Source organism: Chroicocephalus ridibundus, chromosome 2 (genome assembly GCF_963924245.1).
Source record: "Chroicocephalus ridibundus chromosome 2, bChrRid1.1, whole genome shotgun sequence".
Classification (NCBI taxonomy): Eukaryota; Metazoa; Chordata; class Aves; order Charadriiformes; family Laridae; genus Chroicocephalus; species Chroicocephalus ridibundus.
Window position 1 is genome coordinate 86,568,024 of NC_086285.1, and position 26,078 is coordinate 86,594,101.

The window sequence follows — 26,078 nt, forward strand, 5'->3', positions numbered from 1 at the left end:
CAAGAAAAGAAGGGCATGACTAAGCCTGTTTTTTGCTCCTCTTGAAGTATTGTTCCAGATTATTGTAGTAAAGGTGTCAGAGTCAGCTCCTTTATGCCTCCTTATCTTTTTCTTTTTACAAGATGTAGTTAGTTTTACAGTTTTGCATATAATGAAGCTGATTATTTTTTTTCTCAAGAAGATATTTATGCAGTAGGTATCTTATTCCTAAAGAGGATTACAGGCTTAGACCCAAGAATCAGTGTTTATAAATTCTTTTTAGGATATTATGAACAGTATACTAGATATTGAAAATTATACCTATCTTCTGCTTAATTTTTGCTCACCAGGGCAAAGCATATTTGCATACTCTGTTGGATCCCAACCTTGAGATCTGTTAAGATCCTCAGCCAAGGGCCTCAGCTTTTTATTGGCACTCCTGCTCAACAGCACAGAAAGAACTTTTGCAGTGGAGATGGTTTCTGTTGTTATTAACCTTTCCATCATACCAACCAAGGGGCTTCTCCACAGCTACCACCACTATTGTAACCTGAATAAAATGCACAGAGAATTTGATTCAGGAAGCATGGGTCTTTGCAGCAGGATAGACACCAGGATTTCCTCAAGAAGCCTTCTTCAGATGCATAAATCTCACTTTTGGATGTTGGATACCATCCTTGTCCCATCAGCAACAGCTGTTACAGTAGTGCTGGAATCACCTTTACAGATTTAGGGAATTGTTTCTCCATCCAATTTCTTGCCTCTGCCTTTTTTTATGATAAGGAGGTTTCTTCTTGCTATGAGGACTAAATGAATTCTGCATTTCAAGCCTTTGCATAAATTGAGGTAAAGAGCCTTGCTAACCAGACTAATTTTTCAACACTTGAAAGAAGCTAAGTGGAAAACATTAATCTTTTTTATAGTATGGTCCAGTTGAAAGTTATCAGGTTTTTTCTGTTTCATTTTGGTTTGGGTTGTTTTTTTGTTTTGGTTTTTTTTTTTTTTTTCCTTTTCAGCTTACCTTAAAATGACTGGTCTGTTTATACCTGTAACATGTTCTTATGCAGATATTTCCTCTGTCTTTGTCTCTGTCTTTGTTTCTTAATGCATAAACACATCCTTTCATTTTTATTAGCTTACTCTGCAAAGTGTAAATAACTATAAAAAATACACCATTCCTGTGTGCGACATCTCAAAAATGTTGTTCTTGAGTAGATTCCCAAAGGCCCTGTGAGACTGGCATCTTAACATTTATTCAGTCTGATCCTCTACAGTTTGCACTTTTTCAGTTCGAAAGACCACATAATTCTCTACTGCCTAAAGGCAAGAGAGATTCGTTTTTCTCACAAGCAAAATGAATAGGTATTTTCAGTAACCTCCATTTTGTTTAAAGTTTGTCTTTGAAAGCTTAGCATGATGAATTTGAGATTTCCTTTCAGGCACATACCTATTTCTTTCCATTACTTATATTTTAAGGTTATACTTCTCATTCCTCATTGCTCAAGTGCAGTAGAGGATTATTGAACTCTTCTTTGTTAGGTAGCTCTGGCAGACAGCAGTACTACTTTTCCTTTTGAAGACCTTTTTATACCTGAAGTAGCTTATGGTATCTTTGATGTTGCCTAATTGGAATCTCAGAAGCGAAAAAATAAATAACTGAACGAAGGGGTGAGCTGCATGCCTAAGGTTGTACATAATCTTATTTTCTTTCAATCACTCTTCGATTCTTATGCCTTATGGCCAGGTAACCTTCTAATACTATTACTTTATTTATCCCTATCACCCATTCCTGGATTTGAGTCTCTCAATTATCTGTCTCCCACACCTTGAACAGAAACTCCTGGATTTGCATTTGTCTTTATGCTCCCTCTGAATCCTGCTCAAAACTTTTAACTTGCCTCTTTTTTAATGGCTTGACTTTCTCGAACAGTTATTTTTCACCCTCTCTCATCTACTTGTCTCATCTATTTTAGGCTTAAGTTTCTTCGGACAGAACTATCTGTCTTAAAACTCCATATAAATACTGTTCACACAGACAGGTTAGCAGAAGTCCTGCACCTGGTTTGACATTACCCAGCACAACACTACATCCTGGCTGCCAGTGGCCCCATGGAAAAGGATATGGGGCTCAGGTGGGCAGTGAATTACAGGCGAGGCAGCCGTGTACCCTTGCAGCAAGGAAAGCTTCCCAATGCCTGGGCATAGCCAGCAGGTTGTGACAAGGGATTCTTTTCTTCCAGTGCAGTGGGACAGCTGTGCCCAGTTTGCAGTGCTCCAAAACAAGAAGGAGGTTAAGAAAATGCAAAGTGTTGAGCGGGAGGCCACTGGGGTGCTGGAGGGTCTGTTTTGCCAGGAGACGAGAGAGAAGGCACCGCAGGGAGCTCGTTGCAGGAGCAGTTGAGGAGCCAGAGCTGGGCTCTCCTGGGAGGTACACAGCAACAGGGCAGGGGACAGTGGTGACAAGTGACAGTAAAGGAAACTCTCATTAGATGTAAGGAAGCAGCTTTTCACAGGCAGTGAGGTTAAGCACTGAGACAGGTTGCTTAGAGAGGGACCTCCATCCATGGAGGCTTTTAAAATTCATCTGGACAAGGCCCTAAAGCAACCCAACCTGCCTTGGAAGTTAGCTCTGCCTTGAGGAGCAGTCTGCACTAGATCTCCAAAAGTTCCTTTCAACCTACATTTTTGCTTTTATTCTCTGGTCTGCAGTCCTATTTGCAGTATACGTTGACTTTATCATTTGCTATTTTTTAAAAACAACAACGTGCTGAGTTCAGTACAGTTATGTGGTGATTTCACAGGGATCAAATACAATTCTAAGCCTTCAGCAATATACTTTAATAGTCTTGACGTGGGAATGTATTGCATGTATTAAGGCTATGTATGTACGGTAAAGCCATACTACAATTTTTACAGGAATATTTCTGTAATAGGGACAGTAAGTTACAATATGAAGTTCTGTTCATATTAAAAAAAAAAAAAAGAAAGCATGGATCTTATTCTGAAGTAGAAATAGTGAGGTATAAAGAGAATTAAACCAAGAAGAATCTTGAAAGAAATGTAAGTAAATTGGACAATAAGATTGCAATATGACTGGTGTGTAAAATGGTGAAAGTAGTTTAAGGCCATTCAATCATTTGTCAGATCACAAAACAAAAAGTACCCAGTGTGACAATAGAACACAGGTTGTGCTCATTTCTAGTGAATGTCCACTCCAAACTTCAGTAATTGCAGAAACCAGATTAGAGAATCAGATACACTCACTTTTGGAGGATACTTTTTACCTGCACTGATTATGAAGCCAAGTCCCCTTCTTCCAGAAATGTATATTTTTGTAGAGAGATAAGAGTATTTTTGGAGAGGTAAGAGCATTAGTGAACAGAAAAATTCAAGACTTGGAGCCACAAGAAGGGTAAGTAGGGCTTGCTTGTCATAATGTCAAGAACAGAATTGATTTATAGCATTTGACGTCTTTAATGTCAAAGGAGAAGATGAACCTGCAAAGGTGAAACAAAATTTTGATGATATCTTGGGCTAAGATACGGAAAATAGAGTCTGATTACCAGGAGGATGAAAGATTTGTTTGGCACTGGAGTAGTATCTGAAGGAAAGAATTTGAAGCCCTGGGAAGCAAAATGACTCAGATGGACAGCAGAGCGTTCTAGAAAATAATGTAGAGAAAAAGCTTATTTATGTGCTTAAAACATTACCTTAATTTCTAAGATAACCCTCTTATTTAGTAGGGCAGAATTCAAAGTCCTTCTTCTGGTTTTTGTGAGTTTAGAATGATTTTTTTTCCCTCAAGTGGCATGCCACTACAATTAAGAACGTTAATTTAAAGTGTCATCTGGCAGAAAATACTAATCTGTAGCGCTTTTCTCAGTGGGTTGGGGCCTAACTGGCATTAAGCAAAAGGAGGCACCAACCCCCCTGAAGGACTGAGTCTACTGCTTCACTTCTGTGTATGTTTAATACGTTCCTAATTTCCAATGCAGCTGCATTTGATAATGCTAAGTAAATGCTAGGTGTGGAGTGCATTGTGCAACCTTTAGAGAAATCCTCAAACAACCTTATTATTGACTCCCCTGAGAATATGCTAAATAGTGCGGAGAAAATAGGTCTCTTGCAGATGGACACAGAAAAGTGTGGACATTACATTAACCAGGATACCATCTTTTTAATTATTTATGAACTTTTCAAGAAGAATAATACCATGTTTATCTCCTTTAAGTTCTGTGGGAGTGTGTTTTTAAGACAAAAGTATTTTAAAATTATTTTTCTAAGTTGATTTTATCCTTTAGCTTTAATGAATGTTTTACATTTTCTTTATCTGGAATGTGGGATCTATTATTAGGCAAGTAATCAGCTTAGTGAGAAAACTTTCTGTTATGATTTGCATGGACTACTGTATTTCATCTTCTCTCAAACACTATTGAATGTATCAGCTGGCACCTGATGGAATTGTAATTGAGTTCAACTGCCAGCTCGGGCCAGCTACTTCAAAATAATAAAATGTTCCTATTTCTTAGAAGTGGCAAGAATATTCTATCAGTTTTGCTGCTGCTGTGTCTGCTAGAAACCCCTAATTTTTTTTCTACTTTTTTTGAATGAGAAAGGGTAATTTAGTTTTGTTTTTTTTCAGCATAGAAATCAAATTAGAATGTGTTCTGTCCAGACAGAAATTGTCTAAGTAACTCTTTCACTCTTAACTTTTGTTTCTTCTCCATGGAAGCAGTGTGTCATCTGTTTGAATTTATTACAGATTACTGACCGTGGAGAAAGAAAACAAGGTATATCTCTGGTGTTTATTAGTGACTACCAGTCTTTTTTATAATTTGAAGGGTTAAAGATGCAGAGTTAGCATCACAGTAACATTGCTTTGCAGTGCCTTTGGTATTCTGTTCTGTACAGAACCAGGCCTAAAAACACCTCTTAATGCAGTTACTGAAAAGGGACTAAATTAAAAGAATATTTCCCGTGCTATTTCAGTAAGATCCTCTTTTTCATTTCTAGGGGTTGTGGAATGGTCAGAGAATGAATTTTATTTGAAGTAAGCAGAGAGAAGCAGCGCAGCGTTCTGGCTAGAGCACTGATCTGGAGACCAAGAAGAAGGTGAATTCACTATTTCCTTACTTACTGCAGCTGAGAAATTTTTTGTCTTGTGTAGCAGGCAACATTTACTTGACTTTAATGACCAGTCTTAGTGCTAAATGACTGCTAATGGCCAGTCAAAGTGCTAAACCACTGCCTGATTTTTACCACTGGGTCTGTGGGACTTGGCAACAAATGGGCTCTTAGGGACAGGTTTACATGTACCCAACTCATAAACGCCAGAGCCGGTTCTTGTGACCATAAGATGACTAAGGAAGGTGAAGAATTGGGAATCCCCAAGGTAAAAGCATCTGGACTATCTCCTTAAGGGACTCTAAATTTTAAATGCTGCTGAGTTCAGTAAGTGCTTCAAGTCAGATACTTCCTTGTATGAATGTGGCCAGTCCTGGAATAAGTCTCTTCTTGTGAGGATATAGTAATATTAAATGCCCTCACCTGTCCTGTGAGAATCCTTCTGGTTTCATATTCCTTCTGTTTCATATTTTTATTGTTTTTATCTATTCCATAAATATAAGATAAACATAAGTTCTTTTTTTTTAGTTCCATTAGACAGAGCTTTTTCTTAAAGCCATGGTCAATCTCTAGTAGACTTTACTGTTGTGTCTGTGGTATTCTGCCACTTCTTCCTCTCTGTCCTCCAAAATTTAAAGGCTGTGGTCTGAAATGCTATCTTGGTTGACACTGAGCTCGGTGGAAAGATTACAGCTCCAAGCCTATCTCAGCTGCTCTTCACCACATCCTCCCAAAAGTTATTATATCCTCCTGTCTGACAGTAGAATTGCATCTGTAGCCTCTCCTTGACTTGTCTCTGTCAAATAACTTGCATTTAAAAACAAAGTTTAATCTGATACTAAACATTTTGGCTGGCACCAGGAATGGCTACGGATGCAGTTAAGCTGGCGGATCTGAGGAGGCAGCAACATACGGAGAAGAAAGATGTTAATGAGCAACTGGGGCAGGTCATGGATGGTAACTTTTTCACTTAACTCACTGTGAGCTAAAAAGATATCTAGTAACAACTGTGTAGTTTTAGAAGTGTGAAAAGATGGGTGGAAAACTAGCAAAATATGTCATAGATTTGATGATAAAAATAATTTTTTCTAGACTTTCTTTTTTGCTTCTTGTCTTGCTATGATTGTCCCCAGATGCAAGTTTTTCTCCTCATAACAATATATTTTTATCCTGTAAGCAAGTGGGCACTGATGCCTCAGTATGAGATTAGTTTTTATTTTAAATGCTCAATTTCAAGTTAGAGAATTGGGGAATGAACCCTGCTTAATGAGCAGGGCTTACTAAAATTAACTCTGAAGACAATGATCCAGAAATTTTGCTGATTAATGCCTTATGCAGCATCAGTGAAGTCAAAATTATTGCATAGAGTGTAACTCAGAAATAGTTTCTGAACATGTGCAGAAATCTTTCTTTGGCAATATTTCGAATTCTTTCAAGTATTTCCTAGTACCTGGAGGTCTACATCGTTGCTGTCAAAGGTCATAATTGGGCCTGCAGGTAGGCCAGTTGATGTAATGTCCATTGAGTCTAAAGACTTATTTTTTCTCTCCTCAACAAACTTCTAGCCAAAGATAACCCTGGAAGTTTTGAGGCACCTATCGTGGTTGTTTTCAATACTGTTTTAGCGGCACTATAGGTAAATGTTCTTTGACACACCTCTCAGAAATGCAGACTTACTAGGGAAGATATGAAAGAGTATAAATCTCGGTAGATGTATACTTGTATGCGTCTGTGTGGTTATCTGTGCTCATACGGAGTCTTACTTTGTGGTAAACACCCACAAAAAATATACATGTGGAAAGACACAGGAGCTGCACTCTCTATATCTCAACATAATATTATTATTTTTAATAATAATTATACCCCCTTTTAAATTACAGTCATCATTTATTTAATGATTTTCTGTAGAACTGTGGAGGACTACTAAGTTTCTATGTGCAGTTCCCTTGTTCTAATGGGCCTGGAGTTGGCTTGTTAAACAATGAAATAGAGGTGGTTTTGTAGCTAGATGTACCAGTGTAGTTATTAAAGGAAAAAAAAAAAAAGGTTATGGTCTACATAGCACAATTTTGAGAGACTGTTCCACTTTTATTTATTTGTCAGTAGATACTGATAACTGGTTGGAGCTGATAAAATTGTAGGAGATTTCTTTTCTGGATCAGACTAGTGTTGTGCCTTAGTTAGCTACAGCATTGCTTATTTTTGCTCTCAGTTTACAGTTCATAACACAAATATTTTGCAATCACTGTAATCACAGCATGTTAAATATACAGATCAAGCTAAGTTTCCTAACAGAGAACTTTTATAAAGAAAATACCAAAATGGTTACTGAGCATGTTTGTCTAGTGTTACAGCCTTGCTGAAGATTGTAGAGGGACGATGATCTGGGCATTGATCTCTACTTCCGCAGATTCTTAACTTTATGTAGTGTGACTAATTATGTTCCAGTGGTGGGACAACTTGGTCTGTAATGTTGGGGATCCAGACAAACCTTCAGAGAATCAAAACTGGGTAACTTGCCAGGTGACAAAGTTGTAGGTGACAAAGGCTGAAAGAGCATCTAAGACTCAGTGTTGTCGCTTCTTTCCTTAGATATGACATATTTGACATGATATAGGAAGGTTCAATTGTTAGATCTATAAAAGTACCCGCAAAGCATGACTAAGATGAAAGGCACATGGAGTGGAAGGTCATATTTTCTTCTCAGGTGGATGGTTCTTGGGCAATAGGTGGTTTAGCAAATAAAACTTGTGGAAAAATATTTTTGTGAAAATCTTTGATTTTTTCCCAGGAAGATCTTTTTGTTGTTATATCTTTAGAAGAAAGATCTTTTTTCCTTTTCTATTATCTCAGATCCTGAAGTGGCTGATTACTAGGCTAACCTCGTCTAAGAAAGTAACAACTGAAGAGGTGAAACAACGCTTAAAGTAATACCAGAAAGTGAAAAATGTCAAGATGTCAAAAATGTCTTCTGGATAGGTTAAAAGTTATTTTCAAGAGTGCATAAGTGAAAGTGAAAGAAATTAGGTCTGTTTGGCCTACAAAATACAGTTTGTCTGTGAAAACTGGCGGTGCTCCACAATGACAGGGTTTTGTCTGTGAAATGCCACCAAAGATATAACAAGAGCCTAAAGCAAGTCAGATGGCTGTAGTTCAAATTTAGCCTTGTTGTAAACATTTTAAGCATTTTTCCTTTTACAAGTGTATTGCTTGTAATTATTTTTAATTTTACTAGGTTTTTTGTGGGTTTTGTTTTGTTTTTATTTGCAAAAAGCAAAACCAAAAAAAAGGAACTGGATTTGCTGAGTATGTTGCCCTGGCTCGGGATTGCAGGTTACCACAAGCAGGGATTTCTAGCACGCTCTCTAGAGGTTTCAAAAGTAAAAGACTGGCTTCAGAGCCTGCATGAAAAGATTAGCAGAGGAGAAAAAGTCTTCCAGTGATCATTAAGAGGATGTTTACATATGTGCAAAACACTCACAACATGCGGAAATATTTGGGACATAGAAAGAGGTTTTTACATTTCTGTAGAAGCTTTAAATGCTTAAACAAATATCAAATTACTCAGTCACCATTTTTTGGTCAAGAAGGGGAAGAAGGAGGAATGTGACTCATTATACTAGGATTTAGGTTGTAGTGGGTGCATTTCAATATACCTGGGAAGCGTGATATTTTGAAGAAAAACAAATGTCTTGAATAAGGTTAGCACTGAAGGAAATTCAGACTCCCCAAATTCCTGAAATCTGATGCTGTGTGAGGAGCAAAAAAAGAGAAGCATGTCTCAAAGGCTGAAAGTAACTAATATCGTAGAAAATATTTACTGTTTAGGTCATTAATGTAGTATGTATTATACTATATCAGTAACGACAACTAAGTAATCAAAGAAAGAAAAGAAGAAAATAAACCTCAGTGTATACCCTCATCACTGCAAAAATGCCCTGATTTAATACATGGAAGAATTCTTTTGGTAATACTTTAAACTCAGTGATTATCTCAGGATTTGGCTGCAGTATGTATCTATTTTTCGTTTATTTTGTTTTAATCATAACTGCAAAAATAACCTATGTCATAGGAAATAAACTTTCGGCATGACATTGTAGAATTTCAGTTAAAATTTTAAAGCAGGCTTTAGTTCCTGGTATGCAAAGCTTTTCCAGGGAAAAGACCACAACTTACATCCTGGTAACTCTATGAAACAACTGTGTTTAAAAAAAAAAAAAAAAAAATTAAAAAAACCCCACAAAACCAAACCAAAATCACCAGTTGATGGTTTCAGAAAAAATTAAAGGGAATTAATATTTTATATTAATGATAAATGATCTGATTACTATATTTACCTATTACAAGATATTCGTAATTACAAGGGTAATTCTCCTCCTTTATTCTGCTGGTTAATCAAAGACCAATGCATGGTTACAAGTGTCGTAGAGAGAATTTAGAACTAGATTTATCCCAGCTCTGTGATTATTTCTTTCAAAGGTCTTCAAGTTATATTTTCAAGGATTAGCACCCACCACCATTTTTAAGATTTACAAAATTTCTCATTAAGATAGTAAATCAGGGTCATTTAAATTCTAAATGGGTTAGATATTTCTAAATAAAGGATTTCACCTAATATTGTAGAATGCAACATCTTGATTTGCAAGTCAGAACTGTATTTTATTACATAGTTATATAGTCAAAGAGATCTTAGTTTATGTTTTAATAAGGTTCACTTATGAATGACATTGGCTGTGGACATTCTTCTTATTTCCATTTTATGAAAGGAAGGAAAAAACTGGTGGGTATAAAGACAACTGTACTTCAGACGAGCCTGAGTGATAGGCAGCAGGCACCTAGCTCAGCACTCAGCCATGGGTGTCATGCTTCTGTGATGCAACTCAGTAGCATATGTCAACACTTCTGTAATCTTATGCAGTGTTTATTCATTGCATGGATTTACTCGGGCACACAAATGAACAGAGTGTGGAAAGAAAAGCAGTGATTATTTATATAGTAAAGTTATTCAGGTGTGTGATATGTACTACTGTGAATTGCTGTGGTTTATGATATTTCCTACATCTCTGCTTGAATGTAAGTCAGAAATACAGTTCTTTTGAATTGCATACTGTACATCCAAATAAAGTCATTTCAAATTGCACCTTGCCCTCATTTTTTAAGAGCGAGAAGCATTTTATATCATGAGATGATTTAATAGTTGACATTTGGAAAGGATGTCTACCTAAATTCAATATATTATCTTTTAACCACTTATGTGGTTTGCTAGTACATTGTTACCTAACCCATAAAACACATTCTGGATTCACAGTTAACTACGTCATCTCAAAAGTGCAATGATGTGTTCATATATCTAAACCCTGTGCTTTTTAAAAGTTGCAGGTAATATATTTTTGGGTTTAGATTTCATGTGTACTTGAACGGCTAGATTTTTTTACCTTTTTAGTTCATCTTAGAGTAAAAAAGTATATTTTAGTGTACAAAGTAAGATTTGAATTTTGTGCTTTGAGGCCAATTTTTGCAAAATGATGCAGTCATGTATCCAACATTCAGAGTCATCTCTGTTAACCGTTACATGTTTGCTTATATGTTTTGCCTTCTGAAGCTCATTTTAATATGCCTTAAATCTTTCTTTTTTTTTTTTTAATACAATTTGTATTCTCCTCATTGCCTAATTATCTTGCACGTTCTCAGCAAGGTCTTTTATTGATTAGGATGGCATACCTGTAAAGTGCATAGATTTTCTCAGCCCCATTGATTGCCGGTGCTGAAGAACAATCTAGTTTGTGTATACGAGATATATTTTCCATATATAAAAAGCATATCTTTTTTTGGCAAATACCATATGGAAAGGTGTTGACATTACATGTCATCCTTTATCTGTTTTTACCACAAAATGGTGTCTGAGATACAGTGTTTCTGTACACATAAAAGGACAGAAAATAAGCACATAAGTTGCACTATTCTGATAATTCAGCAAGTGCCAATTTGTGCAAGTATGCCTATAAGTGGTAACTTAAGCAAGTTGTCTTACTTGATTAATTTTTTTTCCCCCAAAAGGAAAAACTGGTCAGCTTTGAAGTGGCTTTATAATAAAACTGCAGCAATGTAAAGCTTTTATTATAGATTCACATGCTTAAAAATGTTAGTCATGGCAATGGTGTGGAATTTTCTTGTGCCTCTTGTCTAGTAAAACTAATTGAAAATGAGTATGTCCATGATCAGAAAAGTCTGGGACGTGTGAATTTATCCAGTTTAACAGTATAACATTTGCATGGAACCTTGAATCAACTTCTGAACCTCTTGGCTGTTTTCGCTTGGTACAGTAATAAAAATTTTAGATTATGTGAACAACTGCATGGAATTTCATATATGGAAATGTTGATTTACAGAGACATATTTATGCTAAAATGAAGGTTTTTTAGTCATAAAAAATCTCAGACATATCCAGTCACAATTCTCACCATCTTCACTGCTCACCCACTTTATTTGACATATTGTCTTCTTTTGTTGTATCACTTGCCCTTACTGCCTAAACTTCAGAGTCACCTGATAAAAATGCAATCTAGGTCTTCCTCTAGAGAAGTAGGAGAAGACCTGCAAGTGTGAGCCTGAAATCTAGGAGCTGGGAAAATATACAGGGAGAATTTGTAAATCAAACTCTCAAATGTACAGATTCCTTGAGGCTGTAGGCTTTAGTTTTCCTCTGGAACATTTTTCATCTGAAGAGTCAGGCTGATCAGAATGGTTATTCCTTTCCTGTTAGGCTGGGATAGTATTCATCAGTCTCAGTGCAACTGCTCCGTAATGTCTAACAGGCTAATTATACCAAAGGCATGAGCTAATTAATTACCTAGATCTCACTGTGAGGAGCTGTTGTTCATATTTTCTTTATCTGAGGTACCGTTAAGTATTGTGTAGAAGTACACTTCCAAAACCGTATCTGTGAGGCTTGAAAGACTTTTGATGTGTCCAAACAAAGCTCAGAGAAATCTCACCTGAATTCTGATAACACCGAAGTAACTTTAAGATTTTCTTTTCTCGTTTACTGTATTGCATTTTCCTATACATTGGATCATTGTTGCTTAGAGGCCTGTAGAGGTGTGGTACAGAAAGAAGAAATCTCAGATACAGCATAAAAATTGTGTTCATACACTCTTGCATCTGTACTCTCAAAGGCAGATGGTAAACTGACCAAAAAATGAACATTTTTTAAAAAAGCAACAATTTGGCTTTATGGCTATTAATATTATCTTTCATATATTATTTGCATTATGATACCACCTACAGGCTGTTGTTAGGATAATGCATGGGACAGGGTATTGCACTGAGAGAATTAAAAATGAAAAGTCTTTGTTGGAATTACTGTGTCATAGTTCTTTATAGTCTAATGTTACAGCATTTGCTATTTAATTATATTTAAATATAATTGCTTGTCTGGTGTTGTGTGACTGCCTAGCAATACCTGTATGTATATTTGGTAGAAGACCTTTTAGAAATTATAGAGTCACAGAATCGTGTGGGTTGGAAAGGACCTCTTGAGGTCATCTAGTCTGACCTTCCCTGCTCAAGCATGGTCGGCTAGAGCAGTTTGAGTAGGACCACGTCCAGTTGAGTGTTGAATATTTCCACAGATGGAGACTTTACAACCTCACTGGGCAACCTGTTCCACTGTCTTACTGTGCACAGTAAAGACTTATTTTCTTGTTTCTTTTGGAATTTCCTGTGTTTCAGTTTGTGCCTGTTGCCTCTTGTCCTGTCACTGTGCACCACTGGGAAGAGTCTGGTTTCCTCTTATTCGATTGGTGACAGCCAACATGGCTTTACCAAGGGCAAGTAATGCCTGACAAATTTGGTGGCCTTCTACAACGGTGTTACAGCGTTGGTAGATAAGGGGAGAGTAACAGACATCATTTACCTGGACTTATGCAAAGTGTTTAACACTATCCCTCATGACATCCTGGTCTCTAAATTGGAGAGGTGTGGATTTGATGGATGGACCACTCAGTGGACAAGGAACTGGTTAGATGTCTGCACTCAAAGGGTTGTGGTCAACAGCTTGATGTCCAAGTGGAAACTAGTGATGAGTGGCATTCCTCAGGGGTCAGTACTGGGACCAGTGCTGTTTAACATCTTTGTCGGTGACATGGACAGTGAGATCGAGTGCACACTCAGCAAGTTTGCAGATGACACCAAGCTGTGTGGCACGGTCGACACACTGGAGGGAAGGGATGCCATCCAGAGGGACCTGGACAGGCTTGAGAGGTGGGCCTATGTGAATCTCATGAAGTTCAGCAAGGCCAAGTGCAAGGTCCTGCACCTGGGTTGGAGCAATCCCATGCAGAAACACAGGCTGGGTGGAGAATGGATGGAGAGCAGCCCTGCCAAGAAGGACTTGGGGGTGTTGATGGATGGGAATCTCAACATGAACTGGCAATGTGCACTCGCAGCCCAGAAAGCCAACCGCATCCTGGGCTGCATCAAAAGAACTGTGGCCAGCAGGTCAAAGGAGGTGATTCTGCCCCTCTATTCTGCTCTGGTGAGAGCCCACCTGGAATACTGTGTTCAGTTCTGGAGCCCTCAGCACAGGAAAGACATGGACCTGTTGGAATGAGTCCAGAGGAGGGCCACAAAGATGATCAGAGGGCTGGAGCACCTCACCTACAAGGACAGGCTGAGAGAGTTGGGGCTGTTCAGCCTGGAGAAGAAAAGGCTCTGGGGAGACCATATAGCAAGCCTTCCAGTACCTAAAGGGGGCCTACAGGAGAGATGGGGAGGGACCCTTTATGAGGGACTGTAGCGACAGGAGAAGAGGTAACGGTTTTAAACTGAAAGAGGGTAGATTTAGATTGGATATTAGGAAGAACAACTTTACTGTGAGGGTGGTGAGTCACCGGCACAGGTTGCCCAGAGAAGTGGATGCCCCTTCCCAGGGCGGGATCAAGACCAGATTAGATGGGGCTTTGAGCAACCTGGTCTAGTGGGTGGTGCCTGTGCCGTGGCCCATGGAACAACATGATCTTTAAGGTCTCTTCCAATCCACACCATTCTATGTTTTTATGATTCTCTTCCATCAGGTATTTATACACATTGATAAGATCCTCCCTTGAGCTTTCTCTTCTCCAGGCTTAACAGTCCCAGCCTCATAGGAAAGAGACTCCAGTGCCTTCATCATCTTCCTGATCCAGTCTGTCCATGTCTCTCTTGTACTGGGGGACCCAGAACTGGACCCAGCACTCCAGGTGTGGCCTTACCAGTACAGAGTAGAGAGGAAGGATCACCTCCTTCAACATTGTTGGCAATACAGCGACATAGCAGTGACAGGGATGTGACATTACAGAGTTTTATCTTTCCTTTTCCAGTAGGACTACTTTGAATATTACAAAGCTGGAAATGTCTGCACACAGATGTCACCGTGTTTTCAAAGTCAAGAGAAATCAATATCTAGGAATTTGAACTCACTCAATCGGTTAAGTTTTTCATGCTGTGGAGCCCATCACTCAGTAAATATGCTTTAATGGAGTGAAGAAAGAAGATCATTGCTTTTATAAGGCTGTGAAAGACACTACTTAGAATGAATTCATACAAAATTGCTAGCAGAATTTTGCAGACTGAGTAGGTTTATAGCTAATTTGATCTCACAGCCTCTTAGTATTGAAACTAATGAATGGCTTAAGGTGTCTCTATTCGTAAACAGCAACATTACTGCTAGTAAGATCTCTGAAAACTTGCAACATATCCTTTGTTAAATGACTTACGGAAAGCCATGCAGTGGCTTCTTGATATTTTAATTTCTGCGTGCTACATTGCATCATCTGTTATCTTTTCTTTTGCAATGGAGATAAAATGCAATCTAAAACTTAAGTTTTCATTAGTTTCTTCTTGTGAATGCGTTCCTGTTGCTTTGATACTACTGTCATAATTCCAGCACACAGATCAAAAGAGTCAAAATTCTAATTCTTCTGGGCTTGAAAGAAAATTTATGAGTGAGATCAAATCACCAGCAAAGGTGGTGTGGGCAATAAATGATTGCTGATGGAATTAGGAGTAACAGAAAACAAAACATGTTGGTCAGTGTGATGCATAAGGGCTCAATTTCTAGCATGGTGGCAAAGGAGAGATTTAAACTGGAGAATGAAGTAATGTTTATGGAGAAATTGTGAGCGTGAAGTATGACATGAGAGAAAGTTCAGGGAGATTTATTTGGAAATTCAGCAAAAAGGAGATTGATGTTGGACCTAGACAGATACTAAGATGAAAGTTGAATGTAGTGCTGCTCAATGGAAGAGAAAGAGTAGCAAGGAGGGAAATTTTAAGTGAAAAGAAAGAAAGATGCTACCCTTTTCTGATCTAGCAAAGGCTGGGAGTGTGAGAGAAGTGTCCTCTGAAAGGGATGGCCACTTCAGACAGATCTTACAGATCTTTGTAATACTCAGCAGGGAGATGTAGCTGAGAAGATGGTGCAAAGTTATTTGTATTTTTGCTTAAAAATTAATAAATTAATAGAAAATGTTTTCTCGTTGTGTTGCCTCTGCTTAGGGATTGCACATATATAACATTGGAGGGACAGACTTGAAAGGTCATAGAATCATAGAAACATAGAATCATTTAGGTTGGAAAAGACCTTTAAGATCATCGAATCTAACCATAAGCCTAGCACTGCCGAATCCACAGCTAAACCATATCCTTAAGCGTCACATCTACACATCTTTTAAATACCTCCAGGGATAGTGTCCTGATTTCAACTGGGATAGAGTTAGTTTTCTTTCTAGTGGTTTCTGTGTTTCAGATTTGATATGGAAGGAATGTCAATAATGCATATTGTTTTGGTTATTGCTAGGTCATGTTTATACCATTCAAGGACTTTTTCAGCTTCCCATAGAAGCTGAGAAGGAGCGTAGACAGAACAATAGAATGGCCAATGGAATATTCTGTACCATAGATGTCATGCTTGGTACACATATGGGCGTTGGCCAGAGGAGGTGGGAATCCTCAGTCATAGCTTGGGACGGGCTGGGCAACCAGTTCACTGGCTGGTGAGAGTGACTTGCGTTGTATTACTTCATCTTGTATATTCTTTTACCATTGTCATTATTATTATTGCTATTTTCCTTTTTCTGTTGTTGTTCTATTAAACAGCCTTTACCTCAAGTCACGAGGTTGGTTTTTTTCCTTCCTTTTGCCCTCCTTTTCTCCCTCTTCTCCCTACCTTTCTGGGGGCTAATGGGGAGAACTGCACAAGTGGCTGAGTGGTCCTAGCTGTTGCCTGGGGTAACTACAACAGATGGTGACTCAACCACTTCCCTGGGCAGCCTGTTCCAATGTTTGACAACCCTTTCAGTGAAGAGATTTTTCCTAATGACCAATCTAAACCTCCCCTGGCACAACTTGAGGCAATTTCCTCTTGTCCTATCACTTGTTACTAAGGAAAAGAGACCGATGAGTTATGAAAAGATACTGAGTTTGCATTGGATGATATTCTTAGGCTGATATGCTACTGTCTAGTACTGCACTACTACTGGAGCATATCTTAATGGAAACACTTAATTTACACCTTTTCAAGGTTGCTTTACTCCATTTGCTCTGTCCATTATGCTTGGGAGAAGGATTTTGTGTTGTGTTCTGTGAGTGATCAGATCTAGGAAGGAAGTAATTTGCAGAATATTTTTCACATGAAGCATCCTGTTATTTGCCACACAGACTGGAGGGTTGGGTTTTTTATTGGTTGAAAAGCTTGTGATCATAACAAATACTGTTGTATGAAAAGAGTTGCAGACAGGCTCTCTGGCAGATGAGGTTTTCAACTGATGTCAGCTTTCAGAGAAGGGAAATGGAAGAGTAAAATAATTTACAGTGAGGAGTATCCTGTTTATTAAGTGAAATGTGTAGTAGTTGCTCTTTCTGTAAGTTTTTTAGATATGAACCTGTACAGAGTTTATTCCAAAGAACATTATCTCTCTCAGAGCAGATAGAAAATATGGTTGAAATGTCATTTGAAAGAGAAAGGTTTAATCTCCTTTCCAAATATTAATTAAAACCAGTATTCCTGACAAATAGTGCTACCTAAACTCCTACAGAACCTGGGGATCCAACATATCTTTATATTGAGAAATTTTAAAGGCTAGGCATATCCTGACACCTTTTAAAAACATTTTATTTTATAACACTGCTTTCCCTTTTCCATAGCTCATAAAAATGTTATTAGACTGAGGCAATTTGTGAAAAGGCTGTATTGTGATTACGAACTGTGGACTATGACTGGTGAACCGTATAGTATTTGTTGCTCTTCTTTCTCTTTTTCTTACTCTCAGAATGATAATTTATGTTAGGTGTACCAAGTCACTCAATTGTGTGTCTTTATGTACGTTTGAATGATGAGGAGCATCTTACATACTTAAACCCCCGTATTCCTTCTTAAGTTTTAAAAGATTCCATTTATATTATTGTCTTTGGTCTCTTAGCATAAAAAGGTGCCAACAGTAGTGCCATGTATGTACAATATGTTTCTGTATGTTATTTCCAAGAAACAGGAGAACAGTAACACCTTTACACTATACTTTTACATTTGTCCTGGAAATTAAAGAATAGTCTTTGTCTTAGTGCATTACGATGAATTTTTTGTGAGGCCTTACTATGAAAGGAGAAAATATAATTCAACCAATTAAATTGCCTGTAACAGAGAAACTTCTAATATCTAGTGGATAATTATAACTTGAAATAGTGTGTACTGTTTGCTCAAATAGCTGTATAAAATTTATGGGGTCTGTACTGGCTAATGAACAAAGTGAAGCAGGTAATAATATCAGTCGTTGAACTCTTTTGCAGTATTTCAGATAGCATTTCTTCTACCAGTGGAACCTATTTCTTGATGAGGACCTGAATATGTATTTCCTAGATATTCCAGTTCCAAATGTCGCCTATTAGAGCAGCTTGTGCATAATAAAGATCATGATCAGGTCTTTTACTGGATAGGTAACAGACTATTTTATGCGTTAGTCATCCTTGGTCCTCATTGAGTATTGCTGTGTTTAGTGATACTCTGATCACTTTGCAAATAAAACGATCAGGTAGTATTTAGCTGTACACAAGAGGGTGTTTCACCGGTAAAGGGAAAGACCTGAGCTTAATTCTGATTCAACCAGTGTGGTTATGGATATCTCATTTGCAGTAATTTCTTCTGTAAAAATCTTCTATCAATGTTTTGTTGATACCTGATCTGAGATTAATTTAGTTAGATTCCTTTTATGGTCTTTATTTTGAGATTCTTCCATAAAGAGGGGACGAATCACCTGTAAGCGGTGGTTTTATTTCTTGAATGTTTTGCATGTCTGTTAAGAATTATCTCCACACGCCAATAAATTTTAACTAAAATACGGATTGTATCTCTCACATCTTCTTAGCGTCATTGTATGCATGTTTCTAGTCTCATTTTGGAAAGAGCTGATGCATCTTCAGGTTGTATTTCGACACATTGCCATTTAGAAAAAACAGGTACAAAATTCTTGACATATTCTACACAGTGGAAATTCTGTGTGTGGAATGGCTTCATATATTTCTTCAGAAATCTAACTTTGTGGTTTTATTTGAATAATGAAGGAATTTCATAGATTTTCTTTCAGTAAGTTACAAAACAGAAAAAGTAATTTCGTACATAGCTACTTCCTTTACAGGTTGTAACCAGGAGGACACTTTTCTCATGTTTTAGATTTAATATTCTAAAATTGAGTTGTGTGTTCAACATTCATACATCATGTATGCCATAGTCTGGATTCCATCCCAATTAGTTAAATCTTAAATTTTAGACAGAGTAAAGACAATCTGGGATTTATATTTAAATATCTTTTATGTTAGTACACTGCTGCAGCATGTAAAGGATCTCAATCTAATAATACATACTCTCTGTGTATGTATGTGTATCCTGCCCTCCTCCATTGCTAACACCTTTTATACCATTGGCCAGTTCTTGCCAAATTCCACAGATGGTTAGAAGTCTCAAGGATATGAAGTTTCCTATAAATTTTACAAAAATAAGTACTGTTTCTAGGCGAAAAGACTGCTGTGTGATAACACCTTCTACTAAGTATCCCACAATCAGGAAACATCTTGAGTTATTTTGATTTTGGTTTTATGATACAGCTATGTATTTCTGAGCTTGTAGTGTTACGAAGTGTGTTTCTTTCTAGGGATGCTGTGAAAGAAGGTGCTAATTCTGTCACAAAGGGACAGTCTTCAAAGTTAAAATGGTTTGCAATTAAAAGGACTTCAACTGATGTATTTTTCTCATTTCTGCTGTAAATATATGATTGGATAAAAATTTTCTATACGAGTTAATTCCATTTTTGCAAATTTTCTAATATACCAGTGGAAAATTGTGCAAGGAAATTTTTTTTTTTTCTGTTTCATTCCTGGACTATAAGCTATTCAGTGTTATAACAGAGTGGCTGGCCAAAATGGTGAAGTTATTCTTGAACTATGCTAGTACCTCTGAAAGGAGATTTTGTTATTTGCTTTATCAGACTTTATTGAACCTTCTGGGGGATTATTATGATTATTTTCTTGTTCTCTTACAGTATGCTTATATATGAGAAATAGCTGAAACTGCTATGTAGCAGCTTTTAAATGCAATTTGTAAAGCAGAGTTAGAAAACATCATCAAGAAGTCTAAGTAAAATCCTATTCTGAATAAAATGCTGATAATTGAAAAATTATTCTAGATACCTAAAGTATTTAGAACCTCCCAATATGAGAATACAGTAACAACATATGCTTTAACTGCAGAAAAAAGTCTCAAAATCAAGTGAGAGTATTGTTTTCATCTTTGACTATCAGGTGAAGGCAGTCATACTTGGGAACGTGGGTATAGGAGGGAGAAACTGTAAGAAGGATGACAATATTTGGACTGTTAAGATAAGAATTTTATAAGCTTATGGAAAATAATGTTAGGAAAACATTTTCATCATGTGGAACACCAGTTTACTGCCATATACATATTTATGATACATTCTTTTTGGAGGTATTAATTAAACAATATTAATGTGTAGGTTTTTTCTTAGATGCAAACAAAAGATGATGCCTCTGCAACTGTTGTTCAGTACAGTGAACTACAAATATAGGCAGGAGTCACTTCATGATGTCTCGATAGCAAGCGTAATATAGCACTATCACCAAAACGCACCAATGAAAGACTTTGATAGTCACTTACTAAAAGTCAAAGATGGGTGACACAAAACGTAAAGACAGTTCGATTTAAATACTAGTTTGTTCAGCACTGTAGTGATAGATGGTGTTTGAGCAGAAGATGGAGGACCGTATGCACTAGGGAACTGTAGTTCACTGACTACCAAGTGAAAAAAGACTGAGTTCCCAGAATCGAGCTCTAACAACAAACTTGTTCTGGATATAGGATGAGAAATTAATAGATTTTGCATGTGTATGTGTGGGGAAGTGTATTTATATATATATTTTTTAATGCCTGAACACAAGTACAGGTGAAAATAGGAGAAACCCTGACTCAAGGAGCTGGAATTTTGTCCTATAAAGGACAATGATTTAGAATTATTTCAGTGAATAAATATTTGCAAGACAATGTTCTGATTTTTTTTTATAGTTAAGAATATCAGAGCTTGAAAAACTTTGAAGTTTTCAAATCATAATTTAAAGTGACAAAGCTCTTGCTATTTGTCTTTTGAAAACACAACTTAAGGACCTATATCATTTAGACATTGTTAAAAAAACTTTCACCACTCAAGTCATGGCATTTCATTTACATGACCCCACAAGGATTAGCACGGAATTTTTTTCTTTGTCTTCCTCACTAGTGGGGGAGTTTGAAAGATTCCTGTTTAATGTAAACTTTCATTATTATTTATTAATTCTGTGCTTAAATTACATAACCAGGAAACTCAGACTTTTCAGTGAATGGCCCATTGGTGAGGATTCTGCTGTAACTAACTACTTTCAGTAAGATAGTACTTGCTGTAAGCCAGAAGGTGAGCCTGATGCTTATTCTGTTTGTGAGTACCTGAAAACTTCCATTTTGGATTTCACTGTACTTGACAACAATTACTTCTTTCTTTGGTCATAATGGTCTGTGTGTTCAAGGGAACAGAAACCTTGAATTAAAATTATCCTTGTGACAGTACATTTTACTTCTACTTTTTGGGAAATGTTTTACATTAGAATGTTAATTGAGTATCTCCAGCTAGACCTCTGCAAAATGATATCACTTCAGTCTCAATGGAAATGGAATAGTTGTTTACTTTCTTTTCTAACCCTGAGCTGTATATGTTGGCAAATAAACAATTTAAACCCTTGAACTTTGTAAATTATCAGCTAAAACATTTAATCGTCTCAGAATTTGCTTTAACAGCTATTGTTGGATGATCCACTCTAACCAAACGTATCAACCTTGGGTATTCAGGAGGTTTACATTAAATAAGATTATTTCTGTAGCCAACTGTGTAAGAGATGCCTTTGACTGATTAGCTGCACTTTTATCACCAATGTAAAACAGCAAATGAATAAAGCGATAATGAACTGTGTATTTATCAAGCAGCCACTGTAATAGTGTTGATTTCAATACCTTGTTTAGCTGATGAACTGATTTTTCTCCATTCCCTCTGGAGTGCAATTTATATAAACCAATAAGCTTCTTTGCAGGCACCCTGCTAAATGCATTGCTTGCATGATTTCAGTATTGTGATGTTTCTTAATACCCAAAATGGCAATAAATTATGCATCTCAACACTGAAATATTTAGTTTTTCCAGACTTCTGATAACAAAGCTAGTACTTTATAAATAGATGGATGCAACTTGGACAAACATAGATAAAAACTTTTTGAGATTTAATTTGACTGTTGTGTTCCACTTACTGTCTGAGTGCCTAAAAATAAAAATTACAAACTTCATTTTCAACCCTGGGTTGTAGAATGGGCTTCAAGTATATCCAAAAGCCTCTTTTTTCAGCCTGGATTTGGATACACTATTTGCCATCCCTTAAGGTGTATATATTTCCTAATAACCTCTTTAACCTTGTTTGCATACCTACTATTTAGTATAAAAAAGCTTCTATTTATGAAGTAGGAAAGTAGTTTTGTATTTCTTTGTAATGCAAAGTTATTGCCGCATAAAAATATCTTGCTTCCTGCTCATGTGAAGTAATACCCTTTTCAAAAGTATTTAGTAAAAAATGTATCTGGAGAAAAAAGCCACCTAAAGTCTTGAGATTACGTTTTTTATCAACTACATGATGCATTTTAGAAAAGGAAGTATAAGTTTTTGAAGCCATTATATTTCACAGAATCATAGATTATCCCGAGTTGGAAGGGACCCATGAGGATCATTGAGTCCAACTCCTGACTCCACACAGGGCAACCTAAAAGTTAAACCATATATCAAAGATCATTGTTCAAACACTTCTTGAACACTGACAGACTTGGGGCTACGATCGTTTTCCTGGGGAACTTGTTCCAGTGCTTGACCACCCTCTCAGTGAAGAACTTTTTCCTAATATCCGATCTGAACTTCCCTCGATGCTTTAAGCCATTTCCTGGCATCCTGTCACCGGACACCAGAGATAAGAGATCAGCACCTCCCTCTTTGTCCCCCTCATGAGGAAGTTGTAGGCAGCAATGAGGAGTCTTCTCTCCTCCCCTCTCAGTCTCCTCTTCTCTAAGCTGAAAAAACCTGGTATCCTCAGCTGCCCCTCATAAGTCATGACCTCTAGGCCTTTCATCATCTTCGTTGCCCTTCTTTGGACAGATTCTATTATATCCTTCTTATATGGTGGAGCCCAAAACTGCACACACCACTCGAGGTGAGGATGCCCCAATGCTGACCGTAGCGGGACAATCACTTTTTTCAGCTGGTTGGCTATACTATGCTTAATGCATCCCAGGATACGGTTGGTGTTTTTGGCTGGCAGCACACATTGTTGACTCATTGATTAACCAAAACCTCCATATCCCTTGCACAAACATTGTGCAAGTGGATTATTTTTTTTCAGAATATAAACAAAATTTGTCTGAGAAAAATGGTTGGATAAAAACACTGTAGTTCATAACTTTTTGCCTATTGCCTATTGTTAATGCTGCTTAATATGTATCAAGAGCTTACTGCACTGTACAAGATGGAATAGCCTCTGCAATTGGGATCACCTGCTATAGAGGGAACAATGAGTTTTATGTAGAAAGTGTTGGGCAGAATAAATTCATTTTCTATCAAGCTTACCTCAGTAACTTGGTTTTCCACGGTTTTATTTGTTCAGCAAATCCATGTATTACTCCACATTTTTCTTCTCGCTAAAGAAGTAGCAACAGCAGTATGTTCAAATCTATTTTTAAGCTTTTTATTATGATTTCGATATACAAATACTGAGCTGGTGGCTGTGTAACTCTGTTGCTGCCCATATAGTTATAGATTTTTGCTGGTTGTGGTTCTGGTTCCTGAAGAGTTGATTTACATTAAATAGCCTTGACAAATATGATACAAGTATTGGGAGAATATAAGATAAACAGAATTCTTGGTAGTAGGTACATTTCAACTGAAATCTTCAATCTGTCTCAGTAGAGTCCGATTGACTTATTAAGTGAGCACCAGAGCACACTGCTCTGCTCTAAAAAGAGCACCTGCCCTTCTTTTGCTATATGGAGCAAGTAATTTATTCCAGCTCAGACAATAATTCATCTTATTTTCTCTGCTGTGCTCTGTACAGTTACTTGCTGATAGACTGAGTGAAGAAGCCAAGCATGCAGTTCGTCACTCCATATTCTTTTTATCCTGCTTGACGAGGGAAAGGATGCTCTAATAAGTTGAGGCCCTATGAATGTCATATTCAATTCCCTGATCCAAAAGGTACTCTGGGGTTGTGAGGTTGGAGACCGCACAAATAAATAAGATAAAATCTATTTTGCAATAGAATGGGTTTGAAGTAGTAGCCAAATCATTCACTCTTGTCTTACACTTCTGCTCCTAGGGCAGCAACAGCACTGCCAGGGACAAGGGATGGACTTCTCAGAGTTGTCCTCTGTAGGGATCACCCCTGATTAACCACAGAAAGTTAGTCCAAATCTCAGCTTGAAGCACAACTGAAGGCTTATGCTGTGCCTCTGCAGCTCAGGTTTCCTCAGGTTTCTCCACAAGAAGGGAGATGACATTCTCACTGGTCTAGAATTGTACCCAATAATGAACCATGGTCGTGAATGTTATCACTCTGCTGATGTATTTAACATATGTATTTAAGGCATTTGAAAATAATTTAGGTATAATGTACTTGCTATGCTTTCAATCTTCCCGTTCTGTGACTCAGGAAAGAACGTGCATTTATGTATATCATATTTTAGATTTGCATTGTTAAGGCCACTGAAGCAAAAGTTTTGAAGACTGTGCTTTTAATATATATATGTGTGTGTGTGTATAAATATATATATATATATCTATCTCCCAATGTTGATATATCTCTCTCTCTCCCTATATGGTAGCCAAAGAGGCTACAATGCTACTATATAAAAATATATAATAGCATTGTAGCATGTTTGGGATTTGCATGTGTGTGACTTCCCAATGTTTCAGAATGATATGCAGCTCCCATTAATCAAAATATTTTTTCATTTGAATCTGATTGTTAAATATTAATGCCTCATGAGGTTTTAGCTCCTGTTATTTAAACTACTGCGCTGTGTACCCTGCACATTTGCAATGGACTGCTTGGTGTTACAGGAAAGGACAAGTTCTTTCCTTGCTCAAGAAATCATTTATGTGTCTGTAGTCATCACAGATCTTATGAGACTGTTCCTTATTCTTCAGAAAACAGTCATTTGTGCAGTTATTGGGCTGTTTTTTTCCTCTCCATCATTGAAAAGCACGATAAAGCTCTCGGTTTTTTCTCATTGCCATTATTAAAGAATCCGTAGATATACTCAACGAGGTTGACTAGTAGTTGTTGGTTCCTTTACAGAAAGTAAGAAGTGGATGTTGGATTTGTACTTGCACACTATGTTAAAATCAGATTGGTGAAGTTTCAGTGGGTAAGAAAAAGAGGGTAAATAGAAAATTCTGATTTAGCAAGTGAAAATGATTGGAGGATATGTGAGTATTAGGCTGGTTTGATATTTATATATGGAAATGAGAATAATTAGCATTCTCACAATTAGGTTTAAGAATAGTTCTGGATATGCCATCTCTGTTGTCCAAGATAAGTACATGAGATATACCGAAACAAGGAAATAGGAAAGCTCTCTTTGTCAGTCACGTGCTGTAACCATCTGAAAGAAAAATATCTTGCAGAATGAAAAATTAGAACAAACAGAAAGGACTATGGAATGAACTTTCCACTTAATTTCCATAGCAACCAATAAAACCAAATGTTTCACTGCTGTATGTCACCTTCGAGATAGGCAATTGCAACTTATGAGGTCTAATTTGAAAGAAAGGTCAAATTCAATACTTTTTGTTTAGAAAAAAAAAAAGTGAGAGAAATCCTGGTATTCTAAATACTAGTTATGAACACCTTTTCCTATACAATGCATAAATATAACAATATGTAAAATATTATATTTGTGTTCCAAAATAGATACTTTTTGTTCATTTCCAGAATGCTTGTTGTAGTAATGTTAGCATTGTAGAACAAGAGAATTATTCCCACTTGTATGAGGAGTTGTTGTTCTTGATTCTGAAGGTGAAATAAGATTCAAGTGAGAGTTTACGGTATTGGCCCCGGATTTCATAAAACATAGTACCAAACTTTACAAAACAAGGAGAATGAAATACAAGGAGTGTTTTAGCTACATTTTTGAGATCATCAGCTACTCCGACAGAGTATGTAACACTTCTACTAAGTTTTGAAAAGCTCCTGTCATCAATTTATCAATTTGCTGCTATTCTACTGAAAGACAGTGTAGCCAAGTTAACACGAAGGCAAAAATGGCATCTGCAGGACATATCTTGTAGCAACAGTGGAAACTTGTAAGTGAAGAATAGA

The 26,078-nt window shown here is 37.1% G+C and overlaps 1 protein-coding gene across 12 annotated transcripts in view; it reads left to right on the forward strand.

The window, feature by feature from the left end:
• CDH18 (cadherin 18) overlaps positions 1–26,078 on the forward strand; it is a 582,930-nt gene that overhangs the window by 316,460 nt on the left and 240,392 nt on the right. For 9 of the 12 annotated variants that reach the window (XM_063326107.1, XM_063326119.1, XM_063326112.1 and 6 more), the window contains one exon: positions 4,993–5,091. The exons of the other annotated variants lie outside the window; for them this stretch is intronic. The gene's annotated coding sequence lies outside the window, so the exon portion shown is untranslated. The remainder of the gene's footprint in view (positions 1–4,992; positions 5,092–26,078) is intronic. 12 annotated transcript variants of the gene reach the window in all.